Raw genomic sequence first — 8,727 nt, 5'->3', positions numbered from 1 at the left:
TCTAACTGCCGCTAAAACAGGCGTAGAGCGCTAACAATAGGGAGTTATAGGGAGTATAGACGCGGACACAAGCAAAAATTGCCCCCTTAGTGCCTAACAACGCTAGTTTAACTGCCTAATCTAAGAACTGCGCGCAGCAGATTTAACCTTAGTTAGTTAGTTAGGTATTTAGTATTTAAGAATCTATTTGCCCTCCTTATATATTATAGGAACGGGTTTTGGTTTAATTTTTGCGTCGCGGGGTTAGTACAGTAGAAAATAGCTTAGAGGTACACTTTTTTATATGTAAAACTATGTAGACATACGCAGCCCTATACAAACCATAAACCTGTATTCGCTAGATAAGAGTAACTTAGAATTTTATTAGTAGTAGGTAAATATATAGATAAGGATATCTACTCTAATATCTATACTCTACTATAACTACTATATCTATATTAACTATAGATCTATTAGCTCTATCTATATCTACTTAATAGATAAGGCAAGAAATAGAGATAGTATAAAAGAAGAATATAAAGGTATTATTTAATACTAGTAGGTTATAAAAGAAAGTATAGTAGGACTAGCTAGTAGAGAAAAGGTTTTATAAAATATAAGGATATACTTAACAGTAAAGAATAATAGATAATAGTATGATATAATAAGTATTATAAAAAGGATATAATAGCTACTAGTATAGAATAGTCTAAAGTTATAGAAAGGACTAAAGTAATAGAATAAATAAAAGGTATAGAACGCGCTAAAGTTATAGAACACTAACCCTAAAAAATGTTATAGAACGCCCTAAAGTTATAGAACGCTCTAAAGTTATAGAACACTACCTCTAAAAAAGAAAAAGTTATAGAACGCCCTAAAGTTATAGAACACTACACCTAAAAAATAAAAAGTTGTAGAACGCCCTAAAGTTATAGAACGCCCTAAAGTTATAGAACGCCCTAAAGATAGAACACTACCTCTAAAAAAGAAAAAGTTATAGAACACTCTAATATTATAGAATACTACCTCTAAAAAATAAAAAGTTATAGAACACTCTAATATTATAGAACACTACCTCTAAAAAAGAAAAAGTTATAGAACACTCTAATATTATAGAATACTAACCCTAAAAAATAAAAAGTTATAGAACACTCTAATATTATAGAACACTACCTCTAAAAAAGAAAAAGTTATAGAACACTCTAATATTATAGAATACTAACCCTAAAAAATAAAAAGTTATAGAACGCCGTAAAGTTATAGAACGCCCTAAAGTTATAGAACGCCCTAAAGTTATAGAACGCCCTAAAGTTATAGAACACTACCCCTAAAAAATAAAAAGTTGTAGAACGCCCTAAAGTTATAGAACGCCCTAAAGTTATAGAACGCCCTAAAGTTATAGAACACTACCCCTAAAAAATAAAAAGTTGTAGAACGCCCTAAAGTTATAGAACGCCCTAAAGTTATAGAACGCCCTAAAGTTATAGAACACTACCCCTAAAAAATAAAAAGTTGTAGAACGCCCTAAAGTTATAGAACGCCCTAAAGTTATAGAACGCCCTAAAGTTATAGAACACTACCCCTAAAAAATAAAAAGTTGTAGAACGCCCTAAAGTTATAGAACGCCCTAAAGTTATAGAACGCCCTAAAGTTATAGAACACTACCCCTAAAAAATAAAAAGTTGTAGAACGCCCTAAAGTTATAGAACGCTCTAAAGTTATAGAACACTACCTCTAAAAAAGAAAAAGTTATAGAACGCCCTAAAGTTATAGAACACTACCCCTAAAAAATAAAAAGTTGTAGAACGCCCTAAAGTTATAGAACGCCCTAAAGTTATAGAACGCCCTAAAGTTATAGAACACTACCCCTAAAAAATAAAAAGTTGTAGAACGCCCTAAAGTTATAGAACGCCCTAAAGTTATAGAACACTACCCCTAAAAAATAAAAAGTTGTAGAACGCCCTAAAGTTATAGAACGCCCTAAAGTTATAGAACGCCCTAAAGTTATAGAACACTACCCCTAAAAAATAAAAAGTTGTAGAACGCCCTAAAGTTATAGAACTCCCTAAAGTTATAGAACACTACCTCTAAAAAAGAAAAAGTTATAGAACGCCCTAAAGTTATAGAACACTACACCTAAAAAATAAAAAGTTGTAGAACGCCCTAAAGTTATAGAACGCCCTAAAGTTATAGAACACTACCTCTAAAAAAGAAAAAGTTATACAACGCCCTAAAGTTATAGAACTCCCTAAAGTTATAGAACACTACCTCTAAAAAAGAAAAAGTTATAGAACGCCCTAAAGTTATAGAACACTACACCTAAAAAATAAAAAGTTGTAGAACGCCCTAAAGTTATAGAACGCCCTAAAGTTATAGAACACTACCTCTAAAAAAGAAAAAGTTATACAACGCCCTAAAGTTATAGAACACTACACCTAAAAAATAAAAAGTTATAGAACGCCCTAAAGTTATAGAACGCCCTAAGCTTATAGAATAGCCTACAGGATTTTTTTAAATATTAATAGAATACCCTAAAGGTTTAAATAATCTATAGTTATAGAATAGCCTAGAGGAATTTTTAAGTATAGAAGGCTATAAAGTTATAGAACAGTACCCCTAAAAAATAAAAAGTTATAGAACGCTCTTAAGTTATAGATCACCGCCTAAAAATCTGTATAGATTATCTTAAATCCTTTCTTAATCTTCCTATGCTATATATTAACTGCCTAAGGTACGTATACATATAACCTGTTCTTTTGTATATTTTGCGAGGATTGCTCCTAGCTCTAGCCCTCTCTATCTTGCAATTACTATATAACTTGTTTGCTATAGCCCTCTTCCTTCTATTAATAGTAGCCGTTTAGGCAGTAGTTTTGCAAATAAGGAGGGCATAATATCCTAATTTTAACTAAGCTAGCAACGGGCTTACGCTTAGTAGCTCGTAACAATAAGGCTACTTGACTACTTACACGACCTAGCTAGACAACTAAGTTATCTACAAAGGATTCAATCCTGCGCACTGTACAATTGCAATACACTAGCTAACAACCCTAACTTTAATAGGGCTGCTAACGCCAATCTAGTAAGGTTCTAGGCTAAAGGCCTATTTGTATCTAACTAGTGCAGGCGGAAATCACCCTATTCTAGCATAGATTCTAACTTAGAGGCGTTTAGCTATAATCTAGCAGATAGTAGCTTCGCGGCAATATCTGGTTAGATAGCTGCAAAAACTAATTATCTAAAACCGCGGTTCCTCTTATACTAAGCGGTATTACTATTAGGGCAAGGTTATTAGTAGGGTAAAACTAACCTGTCTTACGACGGTCTAAACCTAGCTTACGTTCCCTATTAGTGGGTGAACAATCTAACGCTTACTAAATTCTGCTTTAGTATAATAGGAAGAGCTAATATCAAAGGATTAAAAAGCAACGTCGCTATAAACGCTTGGCTGCCACAAGCTAGTTATCCCTGTAGTAACTTTTCTAGCACCTCTAGCCTTAAATTTTAAGGGACTAAAGGATTAATAGGCTACACTTTTATGGTTTGTATTCACACTAAAAATCAAAATTAAGGGGACTTTTGCCCTTTTACTCTACTAGAGATTTCTGTTCTCTATAAGTCCCCCTTAGGATACCTGCGTTATAGTTTAATAGATGTGCTGCCCTAGCCAAACTCCCTACCTAATAATATCTTTAACCTAGATTAGCCTACGAAGGACCTTAAACGCTAGAAGTTAGGTAGTGAGGCCTAGCTCTGCTTTATCAAATAAGTAAAAAAATGATAAGGGTAGTGGTATTTTACTAGCGCTAAAGCTCCTACCTATTCTACACCCCCTATGTCTTTTTATAATATTAAACTAGAGTTAAGCTTAACAGGGTCTTCTTTCCCTACTAATTTAGCTAAGCCCGTTCCCTTAGCTGTGGTTTCGCTAGATAGTAGATAGGGACAGTAGGAATCTTGTTAATCTATTTATACGCGTTACTAATTAGATAACAAGGTATTTAGCTACCTTAAGAGAGTTATAGTTACTCCTGCTATTAACCCGCGCTTAGTTAAATCTCTTTACTTTAATATTTAGAGCACTAGGTAGAAATTATATTGCGTTAACACTACTTTCTAGCTATTGCAATGCTATATTTTAATTAGATAGTTAGATTCCCCTTATCTATACTAGTTCTAAGTTAGTTGTTAAACGTACGCTAGACGGCTAAAACCTGCTAAGGGTGTCTGCACCCCAGTGCTAAGAGGCGCCTACCTTGCGGTTAGTGCCCTTCTGCGCTAGAGGCTTCTCCCTAAGGCCTAACGTACCTAACCCTTAGAGCTAATCCTTTTCCTAAAGTTACAGATCTATTTTGCTAACTTCCCTTATCTACATTATTCTATTAACTAGAGGCTTTTTACCTTAGAGACCTGCTACAGTTATAAGTACGACCTAGCGTAAAAACTATTTCTTTAAGTAGATTTTTAAGGCTTGTTAGGAGCGTACTAAACGCCGCAAAAGTGCAGCGCTCTTCTAGCTATTAAACCCTAGCTCTAGACAAACTAATTTTAGGGTGATAGACTGTTAAGAAGAAAAGAGAACTCTTCTTAGGGCTCCTGCTAAGGTCTCTGCTCTTAGTTGCGTTGCCGCAGAGAATCTATATCTAGGTGCTAGAATATTAACTAGCTTCCCTTTTAAGGGCGCGGCGCAAGCACTAATATTAAAACAGAATTACCCTATCTCTTAGGATTAACTAACCTGTGTCTAACTACTATTCACACAGAACCTTTCCCTACTTTAGTCCTTAAAGTTCTTATTTAAGTATTTGCTACTACTACTAAGATCTGCACTAGAGGCCGTTCTACCTAGGGTTACCCCTAAGGCTTCGTCACAAGCCTCCACGCCTGCCTACTCGCTAGGGCTTAAATCTTGCCCTAGCGGCGGGGTATAGGTAACACGCTTAAGCGCTATCTATTTTTAGGGCTAGTTTATTTAGCAGGTAAGTTATTACACACTCCTTAGCAGATTCTAACTTCTATAGCTACCGTCCTGCTGTCTAGATAAACTAACACCTTTTGTAGTGTCTAATAAGCGTGCATTCTAGCACCTTAACCCTGCGTTTAGTTTATCCTGTATTGCTAGTTCTGCTTACTAAAAATAGCCTACTAGTAACAGTACATTTAAGTGTCTACGTTTAATTAAGTAACAAGGACTTCTTACATATTTAAAGTTTAAGAATAGGTAAAGGTTATTTTAACCCCTAGGCCTCTAATTATTTGCTTTACCTTATAAAACTAAATACGTTACTGCTATCCTAAGGGAAACTTTAGTAGGAACTAGCTACTAGATAGTTTAATTAGTCTTTCGCCCCTATGCCTAAATTTAATAATTGATTTGCACGTTAGAACCGCTGCGAGCCTCTACTAGAGTTTCCTCTAGCTTTACCCTATTTAAGCATAGTTTACCATCTTTTAGGTCCTAATAGCTATGCTCTTACTTAAATCCTTCCAAAGACATTAGGATTAGTTAATAGTGCACCCTAAAAGGGTTCCTACCTCCATTCACTTTTATTACGCGTCTAGGCTTAACACCTAAACACTTGCATAGATATTAGACTCCTTAGTCTATGTTTTAAGACAGGCCGCTTACAGCTATTACGCTAGCATCCTAGCAGATGCGCGGACCTTAGTCTAGGCTAGTTACATGTTGTCTCCCCTATAAGGCCTCCCTAAAGGGAGGTACGTGACAGAGACCTTTATCTAACCGCCTAAACTAATACTAGCCTACCTATAGAAGAGTGCACTAGATAAAAGCCTAGATAAGCAACTACAGGCAAGTCTAGCTACAAGCGCTTCCCTTTTAACAATTTCACGTGCTATTTAACTCTCTTTCTAAAGTGCTTTTTATCTTTTAATTACTCTACTTGTGCGCTATTAGTCTCTAGCTAGTATTTAGCTTTAGAAGAAATTTACCTCCTATTTAGAGCTGCATTCCTAAATAACTTAACTTGTTAAAGGGGCTTTACACGGCGAAGGCTAGTAACTACGTATAGGATTCTTACCCTCTATAACGTCCTATTCTAAGGAACTTGGACTACTGCTAACGCTAAAGCGCCCTCTGCAAATTATAACTTAGACCCTAAAAGAGCTAGATTTTAAATTTAAGCTGTTGCCGCTTTACTTGCTGTTACTAGGGCAATCCCTGTTAGTTTCTTTTCCTCTGCTTATTAATATGCTTAAGTTTAGCAGGTATCCCTACCTAATCTAAGGTTAAGAGCTTAAAAAGTGTCTTAATGGATGCTAACAACCATAACAAGAGGCGTAAAATGTGCTGCGCTCTAGGCTAATATACTAGCTGCTAATTATTTTAAGGCGAGTCCTAAGTAGAATAAACACCTAACACTAAGCAGAGCTTAAGGGTACAAATAACGCTTAAACAGGCATGCCCTATAGAATACTAAGGGGCGCAATATGCGTTTAAAGATTTAATAATTTACTAAATTCTGCAATTCACACTACTTATCGCATTTCGCTGCGTTCTTTATTAATGCTAGAACTAAGAGATCTGTTATTAAAAGTTGTAATTTATTATAGTGTTACTAACGCTAACTACAATTGCAAGTAGTTTTAGGGGATCTAATTAGTAGGCAAGCTTACTAAGGAAACAAATAGTACGCAAAAAACATAGGCAGAATTAAAGTAGACTGCCGCCACTAATTAAGGTAGTAGTACTTTAAAAATAGGTAATAATCCTTCTACAGGTTCACCTATAGAAACCTTGTTACGACTTTTACTTCCTCTAAATAACTAAGTTTAACGAACTTTCTGGCTTAGGGTAGTTGTTACTAACCTCCCTAAGCTAGTCTAAAGGCCTTACTAAGCTATTTAATTAGTAGTAGCGACAGGCAGTGTGTACAAAGGGCAGGGACGTAATTAACGCATGCTAATAACACGCGCTTACTAGGTATTCCTTGTTAAAGAGCAATAATTGCAATGCTCTATCCCTAGCACGACAGAGTTTAACAAGATTACCTAGACCTTTTAGTTAAGGTAAAGAACTTGTTAGCTCTATTAGTGTAGCGCGCGTGCGGCCTAGAACATCTAAGGGTATTATAGACCTGTTATTGCCTTAAACTTCTATTAGCTTAAGCTAATAGTCCCTCTAAGAAGCTAGCGACTAGCCAAAGCTAGCCTAGCTATTTAGCAGGTTAAGGTCTTGTTTGTTATTACAATTAAGCAGATAAATTACTCTACTAACTAAGAACGGCCATGCACTACTACCTAAAAAATCAAGAAAGAGCTCTTAATCTGTTAATCCTTATTTTATCTAGACCTAGTAAGTTTCCCCGTGTTAAGTTAAATTAAGCCGCAGGCTCTACGCCTAGTAGTGCCCTTCTGTTAATTTCTTTAAGTTTTAGCCTTGTAACTATCCCCCCCTAGAACCTAAAAACTTTAATTTCTCGTAAGGTGCTGAGCGAGTTAGAAAAAGAACATCGCCTAATCCCTAGTTAGCATAGTTTACAGTTAAGACTACAACGGTATCTAATTGTCTTTAATCCCCTAACTTTTGTTTACTAATTAATAAAAATATCCTTAGCAAATACTTTTGCAGTAGTTAGTCTTTAATAAATCTAAGAATTTCACCTCTAATAATTAAATACTAATGCCCCTAACTGTCCCTATTAATTATTATAGTAGTCCTAGAAACTAACAAAATAGGACTGCACGTCCTATTCTATTATTCTATACTAACGTATTTAAGCAAAGGCCTGCTTTAAACACTCTAATTTTTTTAAAGTAAAAGTCCTAGTCCCTAACACGCCTAGTGAAGGGTATAAGGTTCTCTAGAAGGAAGGCCTGGCTAGACAAGTACACGCGGTGAGGCGGACCTGCTAGCTAGACCTAAGTTTTAACTACGAGCTTTTTAACTGCAACAACTTTAATATACGCTATTAGAGCTAGAATTACTGCGGCTGCTAGCACTAGACTTACCCTCTAATTGTTCCTTGTTAAGAGGTTTAAATTGTACTTATTCTAATTACAAGACCTAAAAGAGCCCTGTATTAGTATTTATTGTTACTACCTCCCTATGTTAGGATTAGGTAATTTGCGCGCCTGCTGCCTTCCTTAGATGTGGTAGCTGTTTCTTAGGCTCCCTCTCTAGAATCAAACCCTAATTCCCTGTTACCCGTTAAAACTATAGTAAGCTAATACCTTACTATTAAAAGTTAATAGGGCAGAAATTTGAATAAACTGTCGCTGGCGCAAGGCTATGCAATCTGTAAAGTTATTATAAATTACTAAGAAGCCCTAAAGGGCGTTAGTTTTTTATCTAATAAATACACCCCTTCTAAAGTTAGGGTTTTTAGCATGTATTAGCTCTAGAATTACTACAGTTATCTAAGTAGTAAGGTACTATTAAATAAACAATAACTGATTTAATAAGCTATTCGCAGTTTCACGGTATAATTGCTTATACTTAGATATGCATAGCTTAATCTTTGAGACAAGCATATAACTACTAGCAGAATTAACTAGGTAACAATCCTAATGCCTAATACGCCAAAGCGCACAAGCACTACCCCTAAAAGGAGGTAGAAAGTACGTGATAAGAAATCGCAGAAGCAATTCTAGCTACTAGCATAACAGCACACAAGGCACTAGTTATAACTAGCAACTAATTTAATTGCCCCCACTAAGTTTCTTAAGGAATGGTCTGCAATAAAGCCTAACAGGCATTTCTGCGTGTTTAAACTCGCCACATACATG

General features: G+C 35.6%; 2 non-coding genes across 2 annotated transcripts; both read right to left on the bottom strand.

The window, feature by feature from the left end:
- Positions 1-33: 33 nt before the first annotated feature.
- IAQ61_008630 lies at positions 34-6,537 on the bottom strand. The gene has a single exon (XR_010715565.1). It is a non-coding gene; the product is annotated as a 28S ribosomal RNA (ribosomal RNA).
- Positions 6,538-6,702: 165 nt separating this feature from the next.
- On the bottom strand, positions 6,703-8,498 carry IAQ61_008629. The gene has a single exon (XR_010715564.1). It is a non-coding gene; the product is annotated as an 18S ribosomal RNA (ribosomal RNA).
- Positions 8,499-8,727: the final 229 nt, after the last annotated feature.

This window comes from Plenodomus lingam (genome assembly GCF_022343315.1).
Source record: "Plenodomus lingam strain CAN1 chromosome Unknown contig_43, whole genome shotgun sequence".
Classification (NCBI taxonomy): Eukaryota; Fungi; Ascomycota; class Dothideomycetes; order Pleosporales; family Leptosphaeriaceae; genus Plenodomus; species Plenodomus lingam.
The sequence above is the reverse complement of the archived record's forward strand: the minus strand, read 5'-3'. Positions and strand labels throughout refer to the sequence as shown.